This window comes from Osmia bicornis, chromosome 1 (genome assembly GCF_907164935.1).
Source record: "Osmia bicornis bicornis chromosome 1, iOsmBic2.1, whole genome shotgun sequence".
Classification (NCBI taxonomy): Eukaryota; Metazoa; Arthropoda; class Insecta; order Hymenoptera; family Megachilidae; genus Osmia; species Osmia bicornis.
In genome coordinates, this window is record NC_060216.1 from 5334773 (window position 1) to 5353009 (window position 18237).

The following is an 18237-nucleotide window of genomic DNA, read 5'->3' on the forward strand; positions in this document are numbered from 1 at the left end:
GTACATAAGTGCGGTCTCGAAAAGACCTTACACCCCTGCCCTGACTTGTTTAACTCCCTCCCCCCATACCTTACTCGGGTGCAAGTTGCATCGGTGGGTAGTCTTGCCTTTTAGCCACCCACAACCGCCCAATGGCTGCATGCAAGACGCTCGTAGGTCAAAGGTTGCGCGGTTAACTACTTCGTAAATTATAGTAAGGTTAACGGTAACTCCGCTGGCGCACCAGTTACGAATGAATAAGTCAGACACTGCGTATTCCTTGAACGGGAAAATTGACGATACCCACCGTTGGAAAACAACACGGATTCTAAACGTTTATCACCGCTTAATCTATCATTCGAATCATCAGGGATGACGAGTTGGCTCCTTCTGACATAATCGTGTCGTGCACACGTCTCTAGGAAGCAACTGTCGCTTGTTGCGCGGGGGGTGATCGAACGATAGAACGAAAACGTGAAGCACAGGGACTGGCTGGCGGTACCATTAGGCAGCGAAAGATAATGCATTACAATCGAACGCACGCAATAATGGCCTATCGTCGTTGCTCGATCGGCAATAAAATGTAAAATTTATAACGGCAATTATCTCGTGTCGTGTATCTAGGTGACGCTGTTTGCGAGATCTGCTTTCTTTCCTCCGTACTCCTTCTGTCGTTTTATGGGGTAATTGCCCCCGGTCATCGGCCGACCGGTCAATAATTAATCCATCGACGCGGTTGTGCGGTTAGATACTCGGAATACAAAATATCTAGCTGCTTTGTTTCAGAGTTTTAAACACTCTGCGTATTCGAATGAGGAAATAAGAAATTGAAATCGAACAAAAATTTACTCGTATAATTTATCCATAATCTGAAAATTCTTTTTTTTTGAACCGTACAAGTACATGCATTCCGCTCAATAACACTGAAAAAGTTAGCTGGATTATGATGTATCAGCAAGTTTCAATCACGTCCTTGTATACTCCGAAATATAATTACTTACGATACTCGTTGAAACGTCGTTATCATTATCGCCCTGAACGAACAGTGGTATCGCGCGATACGAACTTCTCCGCTCTATCTGTACTGTGCAAACGATGATAATGAACTGCGCTTAGGAGGGTAATCGTAATATTCGTACGCCTTCTCGAAACGCGTCCTTTCGAGTTTCATGCTCTTAAGAACGTTGAAACATCCTTGGGGTCCCGTGGGGTGGTTCTACTTTACGATCCGCTTGTCCGCGTACTTTGCAGTCGGCACAAAGGACTACGCCACCTCGTTACGGAGGGAACAGTTAGAATAAAGTGTGATTAGGAAGATAGTTATGACATTTTGTATTATAATTCCGCGAGGGTAAAGCCTCCGTCTTCACTTTCTCTCACCTTTCTCCCCTTTCGTTTCTTTCCCTCTCCGTAGATCCGGCAACCCCGTCGTCTCCCAAAAGACTCGTTAACATCCGTGCAAGTTTTCAATGTTGCCCAAGTAGAATTCCGTCGAAGCGATCGAACTCGAGACAAAGTCGACCGATTCGAAAGATTCGTGAGAAACGAACCAGGGGGAAAAGGAAAATGGCGAACCGTTGCGTTGGTCGCCCGTATTTGATTGTTTAATTAGCAAGATGACCGGGTCTGTTTCAGGGTCTCGAAGGACGGAAACGAGGAAGTGGGAAGAAACCTTGTAGCCAGAGAATGTTGGGAGTCGAAGAAATGGAAGGAGATACAAGGTTTGTATCGGGTCGGTGACAGAGACAAACAGAAAGCTAGCGAGGGAGAGACGGTAGAGCGAATGTGTCCTCCTTCCAAGGGAGAGATACACTCTGAGGAAGTCTGAGAGGAGCGGGCTAGCTGGATTTCCGCTGTATAGGGGTATTAATCCCTGCCCTCAATTACCCTTTGTCTTGGGCGCAGCTTGGTCCACTTGTTAAGACACCGCCACTGTTTGTCTTGAGGAGCAGGTAAGGGAAGCGGTCGCGGAGGTCTGGCCTCTGTTTCGGTCGGTGCTTTACATACGTCCGTAAACCGGAGACGAACTGCTACCGGGAAGGACTACTGATCGTTGCGGTCTCGGCTGTGTTCTTGATAGAAGTTTCCCAGCAAAGTTCCTTGCCTGCATCGCGACTGCCTTGGGGAGCCTCCTTCTGCCACGCCGTCTTGATGCTCCCCGCCGCGCCGTCTCTACGTTAAATCGATTTCGTTCCCGAAGGAATTCTTGATGTACATTGGTCCTACACTAGATTTGTTGCATCCTACTTTGACAGGTAGTTTTCTTCGACCTTGAAGGTGACGGAACTACCATAAATATTAATTTCATCATCTTTTTCAACTGTATATTTTATAATTTCAAGCTAAGAACTGAACGACCGGATTAGGTAATCGATATCGAGATTGAAGGGTTGATCGGAGCATCGAAATTTCTTCGAGCAGCAAAACCGAAGAGTCAGGTAGCTCGCGGGCGTGAGCGGAAAGAGCGAAAGACTCAGGGGCGGGGCGGGCCGTGCAAATCCCGTGTAAACATTTACAATGGATTTGCGAGCTATTCAAACGGTTAAATTCTCTTAAGAATTTAGTTTGTACAGGGGTGGTGTGCCACAGGCGGCACCCTCCTTTCGCTACCCCAACGTTACTCTCTCTCTGTCTATATAGAAACGTTGGTGGTTCTTCCTTACCCCAAACTACGCGAACCGGTCTCTTTCCTTTTTCTGCTCGTCTTCGTCGCTCTATCTCGTCGCGATTCTCCCTCGGCTCTCTTACCCTTTGTATTTCTAACAATTGATATTCTTCGCAGTGTAAAGAAACGGACGGAGCTCCCTATCCCCTCCCCCTCTCTCTCTCTCTCTCTCTATTCCTTCGTCGACCTGATGTCGAACAAATAATACGAGCGAAAAATCTGAGGAAATCACCGCCAAGGATAAATCTACCGCCCACTTTTACCGGTGTCCCGGGTCTTTTGGGTTTCGCGCCGTATCTCTACACCCTTTACTTTTGTGTTTGAGGAAAACCACCATTTTTTATCAATCGCCGATCTGGGAATATTACAAGAATTTTTATTAGGAAGATTTTTTAGACCGTTGGTTATGAAACGTCAATATTCAGGTTTCTGATGCAGCGATATGGTGCCAATGAGAAATTAAAGTAGACGATCAGTCGGGGTGGAACACCCTCTCTCCAGAGTCAAAGTTGGACTACGAAAGGAATATGGCTTATTCGCGTGCCGCCGAAAGTTTCTCGCGTTGCATGCCTCGGCATTAATAATTACTTTACAACTGATTCCTCCTTTTTTCCATTTTATTTCATTTCTCAGCCGCCTAAGTCGCCGTGTGCATACGCGATCACCTTTTACTTCACATTAACACAGTCTGCGGTGGTTGGCTGTGCCGACAGCTTGATAAACATTGAATTCATTTTTTTTTTTTTTTTTTGAATTTAAAAGCAAGAGTTTGTGGAAACTTGAATTCTAGATATACTCGTGTAATTTATAACTGACATATCTATTTCAAATTCATATTTTTTCGTTCTTTATCTTGAGATAACGTTCGCAACATCATCACTTTTCTCCTCTTGATCAGTTTGCTTTCCAAGGGGCTCCCTTATGTATGGAGCTGATTCTTTAGTTCGGAGTAAAAGTTTGCGGTCTGAGCATACTTATGTCGTTAGGAAGATCACACGATTAGTTTGGCGTGCATGCAGCAAAGCAAGCCAAGCCTTGTCCAATCAATATCAGTATGAAATCCGCGAGCAATCGTGTGCGACCGTTCCTGGTGTCGCAGTTGCACGACAAGGGGCGCAATGCAGTGCTCGATTGCATCGTTGGATTAAAGTACGATCGGCGGGTCACGATATACCGCGATCAACTGATCGATGAAGGCCGGAACGCGATGACCTAAGAAAGCAAAAGCAGGGAAACTCGTCGGTTATGCGCACCATTTCTCCTCGATGTCTAGTTTCTGTCCTCCTATCTTGCATTCTGAACATTTTTCATCCTGTGTTTACACGTGTGCTGAAACACGAAAGCTACGTGTAAACCGGCCGAAGACGAGTCGTTACGTTGATTCATAGTTTCCTAAATCGTTTCACATTCCTGTTGAATTATTCTCAAGGAATTGATCTTGAATTCTAGGGTATCGTGAAAGGAAAGTAAATATACCTATCTAAAATTTTTATAATATAATCAAAAGTATACAGATAATCTCAGACTATCTGAAATACTTAAAAACTCGTGTAGATCGTTACGTTGAACAATATGATAGAATTTATGCAAAGAAAGAATCGACGAAAAGTGAATAGATTTACGCTGAACCGCACTTTGTATCAACTTGTTGTACAATGTGTTTTTATCTGAACGCGATACCACGATTTATTAAAGGAAACCAGCTCTACCGTATAGGAAGTAATCTTTTGTTGTACGTCACTCTGCAGCCTGTTATTTTCAATGCAAGTTTTTTTCCATATCGGTCAGCGATTCTCGTGTACCTCTTTGCTAGAAATATGAATGTATTTTACAAGGTAGCTTGTTTCGAAATTAATGTCGATAACCGCTGTATCGTGTTAGGACATCGTAATGTATTTTGCTTTTCTCCTTTTTCAATCAATTATAACATCAAAATGATTATAGAGGATGTAAATATTTTTTATACTCGAATGGCTTACAGCAAACTATTTTGACCCATATTAAAAATATACAGTATTCATGAATATTAAAAAAAATAATGCACTATGCAAAATGTCTGTCGTGCAAAGTGTTACTTTTCCATAGTAGGAGATCTTCCAATTGTTTATATTTTACTTTATAATTGAATACGTTTAAAATTGAATGTGTTCATACTGAAGAAGATATCCAGTGTATAGAATGTTGAAAAATGAAAATATTCTTTAAAATATAGAAATATGCAAAGTGTCCTTTCATTTTGTCCACTACGGACGCAGGATAGCGTCCGTACGGTAGTGACCCACAGCGGCGAGCTTTGCAAGCTGCGTCAGCGTACGAAGCGAAAGAGTGTGTTGAAAGCTGCCGTTTGTGATCCATAATGCGCAAGTGTTGGTACTGATGGTTGTGGCGGAGGTGGAGGTTGGTTTCGGAGGAGGTAGAGAACCGCGAGTACCTCGCCAGCACACTTTACGATACGTCGAATGACTAATACGTTGAAACAATAGGCTGTCGTCGGCCGCCCGATGGGACTGATGGTTGAGATGGGATGGGGGATGCGATGGTGGCAGTCAACGGGTTTTGGGGAGGAGGGAGGGATTCCAATGCACCACTTAAAGCGTTTCTATATCCGTGGCTTCGGGCGCCTATACGTACTTCCGAGCTTTTATCGCGGCTCGCTTCTCTCTCTCACTCTCTCTCTCTCTCTCTTTGCTCCTCTGACTGTGGCTGTGGTTGTGGCTCTGCCTGTTGACGAGATGAGTCGTTAGCATTACGATCATTATTAATGACGTAATTGTTATAAGGAAGTCAACTTTTCCATCGTCCCGCGTCATTACGCGTCGTTACGCGTCTCTCCCGTTGCCTCGTTATCGCATCGCAGCCATAATAGGGCACTCTAAGTTGCCGAGCCATCTGTTTTCCCCTCTTCTCGGGCTACAGGCGCGCGGCGCGGGCGAAGGGTTTTTTAAATCGTAAGCAGCAACATCGCGTCGATATTCAGTTGTTTGGGGGCTATAACGCTAGCCTTTTAACGCCTGAACATCGAACTTCCCTGTGTCATTGAAAACCAATTGTACAATTTGACGGTCCCGAGGAGGGCTGATTGTGCGCTTACAACAACCGTGTGTGTACCCCCAACGGGGCTATTGGGAATACTTAACGCGACGACGACTTTTGTGCCGATAATTAGTATCCGCTAATTAGCGTTGTCTGTTTAACGCGATGAACTCGCTACGGCTGCTGCTACTGGTCTCTGATTTTTCTTTCCTTTTATTCTTTCTTTCTTTCTTTCTGCCCCTCCCCCTACCCCCCCCCCATACCACCCCTTGCCCGTTTACCCGTTGAATTCCACACGGGGCAAGATCCGAGGCCGGCGTCAAAGGATGCCTGCCTCGCCGTGTAACATAATACACGCGTTTCCACCTGGCTGAAGGTGCTCCTGTAGTTTGATAAAGTCAAAGTTCAAAGTCCGCGGGGGTGTATGTGGTGTGAGAATCGCGGGAGAGGGTGATCCGGGGATGGTCGATCCCAGCCGACGGTGATTGCTTCTCCCCCTTGCCTGCCTTAAAATTGACGTCATATTCGTTATCCTTTCGACCCTTCTTCCATGCCATCCTCGCGTCTCCCATGCCTCTGCCTGTGGGCATCTCTTTCTGCATGCGTATAAGCTTACATCAACCCTTCTCCACACGGCCACACCCAGTTCCACAGCCAGAGTACCTCGCAGCCAGGATTTGCTTGGCTGCAAATAAAAAAGTGCTCCTTTGCTGCCGGTTTTTTCATTTCTTGGTATTTCATTTCGGTTGAAAATCGTTGCGCTCCAGCATCGGACCTTGGATCTACGAATTAATTCTATACCATCACCTACCATCCTGTCAGTGGTATAGTATTTTCGGTCTCGATTCTTAACACTCTGTGTCAAGATACCGTACTTTTAATCTTCTATTAACTGCACCCAAGGAATTTTGGAAGAAACTGTGGAGGGTTAAGAAGCAAGTTTTGAGACGATACCGAACTGTCCACTTTGTCGTTACTTGGAAAAATTGAGAAGAATGAAGAATGAAGAAATCGTTGGAATGGGCAAGGATCGAAGCCGCTACAATAATTCCCGAGATAGAAGCGAAAAGAGAGAAGAAGGCTTTGCAAACGGAACACTGGCCATCCCTTACCACGATGCCGAACGACTCCCTTCTGAAAGAGCTTCCATCCCGGGAGAGAGCTTCCATTACTAATCCATGCAAAAACCAGAATATCTTTATCCCTCCGCATGCTGAGGACGTATTTCCGGAATAAATTCCATCGGTCGTGCGAGATCTCTCTCGTCTCCCTTTTATATCCTTCACGACCGATCAATTTACTTCGTTCGTCCGATGCATATTCAATTTTTTATTCTTTTAATTGCACCAATTCATCTGACCAACTGACTTTTTTTTCCTCGATCCTTTAATTCAACACCAAACATAAATAATTCCCGGAAAATGGTCGCGGGGAACAATACAGATTACCAAGAAGTTTATGCGAATGAACGATTTGAAATATAGAAAGATGGTGGATGGGACGAGATTCTGGAAATGCGTGTGTCGTCGAGGCAGTGGGCAAGAGGCGGCGAAAGGGTTGAGGGCTCGAGGAGAGACGGCCAAGGGGAGAAAGTGTAGGAGGGTGGATGGACTGAGGCAGCGGTCAGAGGGAACCTGGGGGGAGGTGGAATACGAATATGAGAATTAAAGCCGTCGAAGGAATTAAAGCGTATAACCATGGCGTGGATCTCGGAGCGGGTGTCTGTCCGTCCATCCGTCGGTCTACCTTGCTGAATTTCCGTTTATTCGTCTGTATTCCTGTCAGAGGATCTCTGAGCTGGACTGCAGACACCGACTATCGGTTCAGCCACCTCCGTGCTCTTCTTTGCGCATGGGATTCTTGCAAAAATTATTCGACGGGGGAAAATTACATCCCTCTCTGTTCGAGTGGATGATGGAAGAAATTAAAACGTTCTTAACGGACGGATAAGCAATTAGGTAATTGCTCGCTTTTTGATCTTTTGCCTAGACGTTAGCAGCCTACTTGAACAGATCGTAGCTAAAATTAGTCGTTTAATCCAAGGTTCAGTCAGCTCTACGAACCGAATAGACATTTGTTTCTTTCTCGAGGGGGGGAAGGGGGTTAGTGACGGGCAGCAATGCTCGCAGATTCGTACGTTACAGAGTCAGCACTAGCACAGTTGGCCTCTGTAGCGACCGCACCTCTATATCAATCACCTAGCCGCTGGCTATCCTAGTCGCCCTTCGACGCCCATCACCCTTCGTTCACCCTACCATTTCTGCACGGCACACTACCACCGCCTCTACCCCCAACATCCGTTCTAATCCACCACCCTCTCGCTCTTGCTCTTTCTCCGTCTCCGGTACCTGTCTTTGTCCGCCGGTGTACTGCAGGCGCCAGGCCGCGCACTGTTAACCGATGTTCAGATTGATAATTTATGACTGTTAATTATGACCGTGCGGTCTAGTGTCGGTATTTGACCGCGCGCGTAATCGCGATTTCCAGACTGCAGATTTCACTTGAAACACGAAGACGTCAGCTGATTTCTAAGGGTGTCTTTCGAAACCTGGTTGCTCTTTCAAAATCCGATCGTTGATCGTTTCTAATGTTTACATTTACAATTTTTCTTTGCGTCTAGCCTTGGTCGTTAGAAAACGTTGCTAGTGTAACTATGTCCTTAGCAGAGTCATTTCAATCGTGCCCGAGCAACAATGACACAGTGACGGTAAGCGGAACGTCATTTATCCCTTTTTGTACGAGGAGGAACGCGTTAGCAGGTTAGACGGCAGGCAGTAGTCGGTAAACAAAAGCAAACGTACAGTGTCCCTACAGAGGACATAATAGTCTCGCATCGGCAATGAAGAATCGCAGCCCTCCGTAACTCATTGTAGTTTCTCCCAATCCCCGCGAGTACCGCGCGATTCTCGCCTGCTCGTGATCCCGTTCCAACCTCACCTCCCCTATTGTCACCCGTTTCCTTCTTTTTTCCGAAAAAACTGGAAAAAGTAACGACGCTGTTTCTCACTAATCGTGCCGCGCCGCGCCGCGCCGCGTCGCGTCCCGTCCGATCCGACGGAAACGCGTCGTTGCACGCGTGTTGTACACTTGGTGGATGCGATGGTGGGAGGAGGCTGACGGAGGATAAAGCCGCGTGAACGTCGACCATCTATCTGCACTCTCTGCTCTTTCTCTTGGCCCCATTCAACTTCGACGGGAAAAGAAGGATGCGGGGTAGGCGATGCTTAGTTGCTGCCTCATATCATTAAAATTGAGGTATTGACAAAAGACTTCGTTATATATATATATATATATATAGATATATATATATATATTTGATGAACAGCAGAGAGACTCTGGGGAGTCTCACAGATCAATGGGAATATTGAACAATTGTCTCTCTAGCTACGGCTAAAACGAGCGGCCAAGACAATCAGCCCTCTGCGAACAATGCGTAGCTTAATGACGTAGCAGCACCGTTTTCGCCGCGCATCACGCTCCCTTCCGAGTGTCCTGAATGCACCCCCGTCTCGCCGCTGAAAATATCATAATTAAAGTATTAGGCGACAGGAATCGTTTGGCACCCGTTGAAATTTCATTGCGTGACACCAATCGGGTCAAGAAAAAATATTGAATAAATTGACCTGCCAACAAAGAAATAGAAACTTTTAAAAAGTAGCAAGCCAAGAAGGAGAAAATAAAATTTCACGAAGTCGATCACCAGAATATGGTTGAAGGATGACCATCGAAATGAAAGGACTGGAAGATAGGATAACGATCGGTGATAGGAGACAGTGGCACCGGTGGTTCTCCTTAAGGTTTGGTCTCCGCAGTGGCAATGGCATTGGCGGCGGTGTGTTTTAGGGATCAATAATTTATGTAAATGTGTACGCGGCAAGGGCGCTACCGTGTGGCGGTGAGTTACAGCTATGAGGATAAGGATGGGTGGGTGGGTGGTCTCGGATGGCGGTGGAAGGTGGTTATACGGGGGTGGTGGAAGGGTGGAGGGAAGGTTTAGGGGGGTGAGTCGCGGTACGGTGGCGGTGGCAGACCGACTGAGGGTGGAGAAGATCGCGACACGAAGGGGTTTGACGTCCAACCCTTTCATCGATTGTACTTCTCTGCTCCCTTTTATCCCTTCGCCGTATATACCACCCTATCCTCTAACCCCCTTCCAACGGTGCTCGAGCGCGGCAAAAGCAGCCATCGACTAATGCTCGATAATTCCCGGCGCGTTTGTTCGCGCGAATATTTTCTCGACTTTCCAGTGTCGTGCCCGAATCGCCTCCTACTCGAACGCTCTTTTCGCGTATCTTTGAAATGCACGCCATCCTCACCCAACCGTCCCCCTCCCCTTTTTGCCACGCCGCGTTTTCCTTTCATGCCTTTGTTCTTGGGGAAACCGACGCGTATCCGTGGATAATATTTTCCAGCGGTTCTCCGCCTGTTTACGACGTCGCCTCGCGACGATCCCGCTGCATAAATAACAACGCGCCTCCGCTGTTGTGTGTCCATTTGTTACGTTGAACTAATTAGACCGGGCGAAATTATTTGCTCGTTTACTATATTTCTGTCTTTGTAATTTCCAACCCCTTGTTAGAACCAAGCGAACGAGGTGAGCTTGCGCTCTACGTGTCTCTGACATTTATGACACCGAACGATCATACGAGTTGCTGAAATCCTTGCGTCGCGACGTTTCGCGTATCGTCGGTTCACGATTTCGACCAAGCGTTCGATGTAGAAAATTTATAGAGTTATAGCTGACGACTCAAGTCTCAAGGATCGTTAAATTGTTCTCATTTTTCAAATAAAACTTCGATTAGAATTCATCAGTACACCTAATAAATAAATAAACAGATCCTTTTAGTTGAGTTTGGCAAGACGACAGGTGAAAAGTCAGTCAAAATTGCTGGACAGAGGCAAAAGGGTTGGCATAGGCGGAAGGAAAGAGCGAAAGGGTGTCGCAAAAGGGGGTGAAGGAAGGGACAGAGAAGAGAATCAGTTGTTTCGACCCTTCGTCTTTCTCTCTGCTACTCGACAGTGGCGTCATCCCGTCGTCCCTACCCTTTGATCCCCCCAATAATCAATATATTCTAACATAACTCTAATGGCTACCCCATTTGAATACAGCCGAATCCACCCCACGGCTCTTTGCATCTCGCGGAGCTCCGACAATACCAATCATCCGAAATATTCCCTTTCTCTCTTTCTCTCTCTGTCATTCTTCTCGCCATGTTGTCTGCCAGGGCCCTCACTCTGCGTCCTGGGTATTAAAACTTTCGAGAACGAGACGCCCGCGGCTGTCCTTCCTCGACCAACCACCCCCTATCAAATTTTCTGCTATCGATGTCCGGTTATACGCGTGTCTTTTCTTCCGTTTGATTCTTTCTACATCTTTCGCCGTACTTACTTTGTTGATACTTCAGCGAGTTCTGTGAACTGTTTGTTACGAAGTTGAGGTATGTGTTCATCTGAAATTAATTATTTATGTTAATATAAAAATTACAAAAAGATTAATTTAATCATCCAACGAATCTACAATCAACCATTAATTTTCAGTTCATGAAATTTGATCGAGAGCACTCAATGCACCTTTGTTTCGTACCTTTTTTTTCCAATGGGGGTAGAAGGCGTGAACCCTCGACGAGGATAAGTCGAGTGAGCTAATAAATCAATTCCACGGCAAAAGCGGACGTCGACGTGGAACGGTTTCCTCTTCAGGTCGGTTTTCGGTTTCGAGTGCACTCGATCCGAAAATAAGGATTTACATATTCATGCAAAGATCTCGCGTTCGAGGATCCAGCAAAAGGAGACGACGTCGACCGAAGCGAGGATAGTTTGTAATGGGATTTTCACCCCGTTTCAAGTCCCATCCCTTTAACGCCATCACTTTGTCCCACTCTTTCGTTTCGCGATTTTGCGGTGGGAATTGTCCTGACGTATCGACGAGCTCTTCTTGTCTCTCGATATTGGATTTCAAAGTTTTCCTTCCGATTACGAATCCACCATCCCACCCTCTAGGGGTGCTTCGAAATTAACACTGGTTGTTTTACATCTAAGTAAGTAGAATTCCATTTAACAAAATTCCCAATGCAAATGTTAGGAAAATTTAAAAAAAAAAATTACCAAATGTTAATGATTTTTGATTCCAAAGTCCATTACCATGCAAACCTTTAATTCCAACGCGATGCAAGAAAGCTGTCCGACATCTCTGGCTGTCGTTCGCGACAACAAAAGCAATCGAGAAAGTTTCCTCGTAAAAGGTTTCAGCATCGTCCCGAAGGTAAATCAGATTGTCTCCTTTTGTACTTCGTTTCAAAGCCACTGAATCTACCCTCGGTACACGCGTAGACGCCTCCATTTCGCAGGCTGGTCACGTGCGATTTGTTTGAACTTTGCTTTTACTTATAGTTCCTCTGTTTCCGTGATCTGGCTGATACCACTTACCTGTCCTTGGTACCGCATCCCTCTCGACAACGGGGTTGTAAAAGGAAGAACGATTCTGAAAGTGTCGAACGAATGGTGGGAGAAGAAAGCGTGGAAAGAAGCGAGACAGGACGTGTGTGATAAAATGAGCGTTTATTGCGGAGGGGCGGAAGACACGAAGGGAGAGGAACGAATGAAAAGTTGTCACATTTGTTTCGCGGCGATAAAGGGCGACGCGACTCTCTCCAACTAAATCTGAAGCCCCGCAGCGGAGAAAGTTGTTTACAAAATATTCTCGATAGGACGCGATAAAAACGCTCGATGGGGAGGGTTCGTTGAAAAGAGGAATCTATTCCGATCATGGAAATTCCAGGAGACAAACATCAGCATACACGAAAGAAAGAAAAAGGGACCATTCAATTCCTTTTAACACTTATACTGAAAGCACTGGAAGAGTAGCATTTCGTAACTCGGTCATTGCCAGTGGAATAGGTATACCATCATGGTCGTTTGACTTCGAGTACACGTGCCATTGTTTCTACCGGACGTTGAATTTCGAGACACGAAGCGGTAGGATGATTGGAATTCAGAGTCGTAACCGGAGTCTCGATCTTCCAGAAAATAGGAACATCATGCTAGTACGACTCTTTCCACCTCTTCCCCCGCGGTCGGAACTTTATACTTTAAATCCGCCCTATAAATATCACGCTCCTTTGGTCTCGGGGCTGGTTTCCGAAAGATTGGCTCGCGGTATCCTTCGTGGGAATCGCTCACCGCTTTGCGTCGATATATCAAAGGATGAAGCCCTCTCCGATCCCCCACGAAACGATTCGTCATCCCCGTTTCTTGTAAAACAGGCCACTGGTTTTACGCGCCGTACCCACCGTCTGCCTAACCATTATCAATGCGAATAAAAAGACAGGAGGATATTGGCCTCGTGTCTACTTCATTTTGTAAATTGTTATTTTCTGTACGAACCAACTGTCAGTTCGAGTGTTCAATTTTAATACCATCAGTCATTCGTTCCAGGATCTAGTACCTGGGTATGAGGGAGACGAAGACAAAAGATAGCCGATGTCCATATTTTTCATGAAATTCCTCTACGGTACAGCGAAGTGAAAGAGCAAACACGTCGCGGATCGTTGAAATAATTGTTTGCCAATGCGAACGTTGGATTTATATCTCTCGACTCAACAAGTGTTCCGGTCACGTTCATCCGATTATCGGAATTCTTCCGTCTGTCCGAGTGGCGGGTGTCCGCGAGGCGGCAATGATTTATCGACTACGGGATCGCTGTTAATCCCGTTGACGGAGAGTTCCTCTTGGTCCGGTTTTCGCGCGTAAAAATTCACTGGCTTTCCCTGTGGGAACCGTCGGTGAATCGAATACGGAATGCTAAACAGTCGAAGGGTTGAACCGGTGCGGTGCGGTGTCGTTCGCTGAGGTATACCGACAGCAGCCGAACCGACTAGACAGGCGGTCGCCCAACCTCTCTCTTCTCCGCCAGGCGCTGCGCGCATTTAGATAAGTTAAACTATAAATTAGACGGATCACTGGTAGCTATTCGAGGAAATGTTGTCGGCGCCTGAATATGTATGATTTATACAAGGAACCCGACTCACCGATATAATTCCTGCCGCAGGCGTCGGCGAATCGCGGGGCTGCCGGTAGCTACTCTCTCGCTGTTCAATCTTTGTTCGACGTTAACTGTTTCCCAACGAAGGGTTAAAGGGAATCTTTGCTGGTTAGATTCGGAAAATTTGTTTACTTTGTTTCTCTCATATCGATGTTAGTCTAGAGAGGGCGAGATCCTCCAAGTAGGCGTTGATTAGAACCCTTGCCTCTCAATGATACTATCTTGCGAGGTCGGAAGAAACGGTACGCTGCTGTAGTGAAGCACGGAAAAAGGCAAGTTTCCCCGCCGGAAAAAAGTGCCTGGGGGCAACGAGACGAGGACTGTCGGTTGGGTGCGTCTTCCCGGTCCGCCGCTAATGGCGTCGTTATTTTAAAATACCACGATCATATTTCCCCGTGGCCCAGCAAGAATATGCCACAGCGAATCGAACTTAATCTACGCGAGGCGTTTTGTCTCTCCTCCTCGGCCGTTCGTTCTCGAAAGCGTCCCTGCTGCTCTAAATCATGTAAGGATTACGCTGGCAGGGCAAGGAATCAGAGGGAGGGAGGAGCGGAAGACGATCCACGCCCGGCCAACTCGCATTTTGGAAACATTTAAATTCTTATACGCGAATAAATAGCAAGAATTTTACGCGCGATAAAATATAGATTTCCTACGGGGTGCCCAGCGACACCGCCTCGCCTCTGGAAGGGTGGAAGGACGTGGTCATAAAATCATTGATATGAAAATATAGCCTTTTCATCCGACCTACCCCTCCTTCCCCAATGACGAAATCGTCCAGACATAGGGGATGAGCAATCGGTACACGGATCGGGGAAAAAAAAATTTAGACAAAGATCTTTTGTTCGAGTCTCGCTCGTCTGGTAGGGCTAGTTTTAAGGAGGTCCACGAGACAATGTTGATCAAATCAACGAGCCAAATCAGACCGATTAAAGTGAAGAAGTTAAGATGAAAGGGTGTTCGGTAAGTAAAGCCGAACGGCTTTTGCAGTTAGGGACTGGATATAGCAGCGCGAACAGAGCGCAGGAGGGTTCGCGTCGCCGGCATCTAATCCAATAATTTAATTTCAGCATCCCGGCTAACGGGGATTTGAAGTATTAGCCAACGGAATTTGTGTATCTTTGATTAGTATTCCATTCGGCGCTACGCTCGGTCTTGCTCGATCGCGGTTATACACGAATCCTAAATCAACCACGTTTGTGTCTTTGCCTTTTACTAAGGACACCGTTTCTGTGGAGATTCAGCATCGTGCTATTTCGATTTCGAAATTCCCTTATCCATTCCCATCATCGCGAGTGGATTCAATTCCATCGCGCCCGCTGGTATTCAAAAGATAGTCGTTGGATGGTTTGAACGCTTATTAAAATAAATTTTCAGCAATTTTCATCCACTTCCGTATCGTCCCATCGTAAGAGTCAGGGGGTAACGATTCGCGCCGATAGCGGTAGCAGCAGTCAAAGTTCATGGGTCGCGTGAAGCTTCTGGAACGCGCGATGCACAGGCACGTATATATGAACTCGCGGCCATAAAGTTCGAGTTTACAACGCGAAATGGACTGGAAAGCAAAACGCGCGCAAAAAAAAGAGAGGAGAATAACGAGGAGGCAGCATGGAAGCGGTGGTGGCGAAAGGATGAGCGAGGCCAGGTTTCGAAGGAGGAGGACGGAGTGTTGGGATCGCGGTCGTTGGACAGAGAACGAGAGGAATTAAGAGTGACAGAGGAAAAGAGAGCGTTTGGGGGTAAGGGATGGAGAAATTGGAGGGATGAAAGTGGGTGGAACGGAAAGCGTAGAGGGTGGGAAAGAAGGAGGATGAAGAGAAATAGAGAGAGAGAGAGAGAAAGGGAGAGGGAGGAGTACTAGCAGCAGTCAGAGAAGTAATATCCAGCGCAACGTTCCGGCAGGATGAGCTTTAATTGGAATATGGATCCGCTCTCTGTCGTTTCCCGATACTCCGATAAATTATCCTACGTACCATTTGCCCCGGAAAGCGCCACTTCAATTCGTTGCTACGTTCGAAGCGTAACACCTAGCTGAAAGAGATGATGCGCGCCATTCGAAGCGAATGAACATGATGAAGTGCGAATGTAGGTTTTAAAGCGACGCGATTAAGGTCAATTTGCCGTGATTCGATTTATGCCGCGTTCAATTAAAGCGAAACGCTATTCAATTGTAAAGGTACCACCCCGCGTGTTTCGCCTCAGCAGTGGACAGGGTTGGCCAGGTGACCAGAAATAGCAGCAAATAAAAAAATTTCTCTTCAACATAATGCGGGGAATAGAAATTATTTAAATTAATGAAAATATCAATTTTTGTGATTTAACGTAACCATTACCGGAGAAGAAGAAATATTGGTAATAAGACACCCTACAGAATCCTTAGGTGAGGAATTTCATATTCTTCTAGCAGTATCCATCAAGGTTCCGCGGGATGGCAGCGGCTCTTGTCCTGCATCGGTGGGCAGGTAAGAGCGATATATTTTCGAAGATTGTTTTCTCTCGTCAGGTAGCCACATACGTCACACGAAATCCCAAGAGGAAGGCTGGACGGGCAGCAGGAATATACAGGGTATAGATCACAACTCGCGAAGCGCCGGCCAAGTCCCACGGCGGAACGTGGCGAATCAACTTCCGTCATTGCCCGCCATCCCAGTCCTAATGCCCAACATTTCTCTTCGGTCTCTGAACAACCCATGGATCTACAAATGGGTGTGAGTAAAACGTGAACGGATACGATGTGTCTATATACAATGACTGGTAAAAATATTTGCGTCCTCTCAATTAATCTTACAGTGGTCTCCTACCAACTCACAGTTCGGCACGGTGATTAATGTTAAATATTTCAATTATTACACATTTTTAAGTTAGGCTGAGTTATTTTCAATTGGTCCTTGGATTGACGTGATGCTGGGGACTATTCTATGACCATTTTTGAACCGAATACTTTTGAAAACAGTTTTAGAATCGAGTGTTGATTCGAGTATCAGGTTAGAGAGGTTGATTTAGTTAATTAAGTGATCCGAATGAGGTAGGAAATGCAAGATGAAGTAGAAAGCATGGTGCAAAGGATCGGGACAACAGGGGGTGCTGTGTTGTTTTCCACTATCTGTCTTCGGATAAACGCGTGCGGTTTAGCCAATTCGCCCCTTGACCGAGAAAAATGGCTATCGGCCCTGGGAATACGTTTACGACCGCCCCGGGTCGAGTAATTCTATTACGGAAGGATTTTTTTTCGCTTTATACTCTATTGGAATCGGTGGTCTTTTTTATTTCAGAATGCTCGCACAGACCATTCGTTCCACTAATGAGACCCAAACGCCTCCAGGGAGCATCGATATATTTAGAGTTTGCACTGACACGTTGTTTCATAACGATTTTTAGGGGATTTGATGAAATTCTACAGGGAGGAAATCTGACAATCACGAATTTATCGACCTAATATAATATATTTCAATACAAGCACTCTTTCGTTGGCGCCAACATACAGGAGAATTACGATTATTCCAACCGCCATAACGTCGCATTTGCATTTATATTTTTACAGTTATCTGTACTACTTTTACCTAATTGCAGTGCTCTGATATTGTTATAGCAACCCTAGTTTTCCTTTTTTATACATAGCCTGCGAATCAAGCCGTGGGACATTTGATTGCTCGATGGTACGAGGTATCAATCTTTTTCAAGGGCCAGCAACCCCAAGTCGACCGTGCAACGGACTCGATACCAGAGCATTTGCATGTTCTTTATGAAAATTCTATAGTTTATAGGCACATTTGTATGTATTATCGTATTAGCATATTCCAAAAGACAGCAATCTCAATATTGGATAGCGTAGTCGGGTTATATCGCTTGTTTACTACACCCCCTTCGACGAAAAAACGGAACCACGCACGTGTCCTCCCTTCTCGAATCAGGATCGAGCTCTTCCATTCCTTTTCTTTTCTCTCGAATTTTCAATACAAAGCATCAGAAAATGGTGCAATCCGACGAAGGGGGAAAAAAAGTTTTCCGTGAAACGAGCAAGTTTCCTATTGAATTCCGTAAACACCGAGCTCCGAGAATATATATTCGCGATACTGGCTTTGCATTTTTACCCTGTTGCAAAGTTTAACCGAATTTCCATCGAGGGAAAGTTGAATAGGAACTTAATTTTCGAATATCCTTTGAATTCGTTAACTCCATTAAATTATTGAAACTTATCCATTGATCGAACGAAGTTTTTTGCATTATAGATCTATAGCAGCAATTTATGCCGCCATTATACTATTTCCTAACCTCAAACGCGATAAAAATGGTTGTCCCCTGTCGTTACTGTATTCGAACGTAGGAAGGTCCATGGAGGGTTAGGTAACGCGAGAATCGCAGGAAACGAAGGAATCTGCATATTATTGGATCAATGCGTTGAGATCAGACCGTTTGGCAAAATCAAACCATTTGTACGAGAAGCTTTTCTCGTCCTACTGATATCATGTGCGAAGGCTCGTATACGTTGCTAAGCAACCATCCGGAGGGTGCCTTCTTG

General features: G+C 45.7%; 1 long non-coding RNA gene across 2 annotated transcripts in view; it reads left to right on the forward strand.

Moving 5' to 3' along the window:
* The window catches only part of LOC114876922, a 91981-nt gene that overhangs the window by 10034 nt on the left and 63710 nt on the right, over positions 1–18237 (forward strand). For both annotated transcript variants that reach the window (XR_003789473.2, XR_003789472.2), the window contains exon 2: positions 1615–1700. This is a non-coding gene — a long non-coding RNA (uncharacterized LOC114876922). The remainder of the gene's footprint in view (positions 1–1614; positions 1701–18237) is intronic.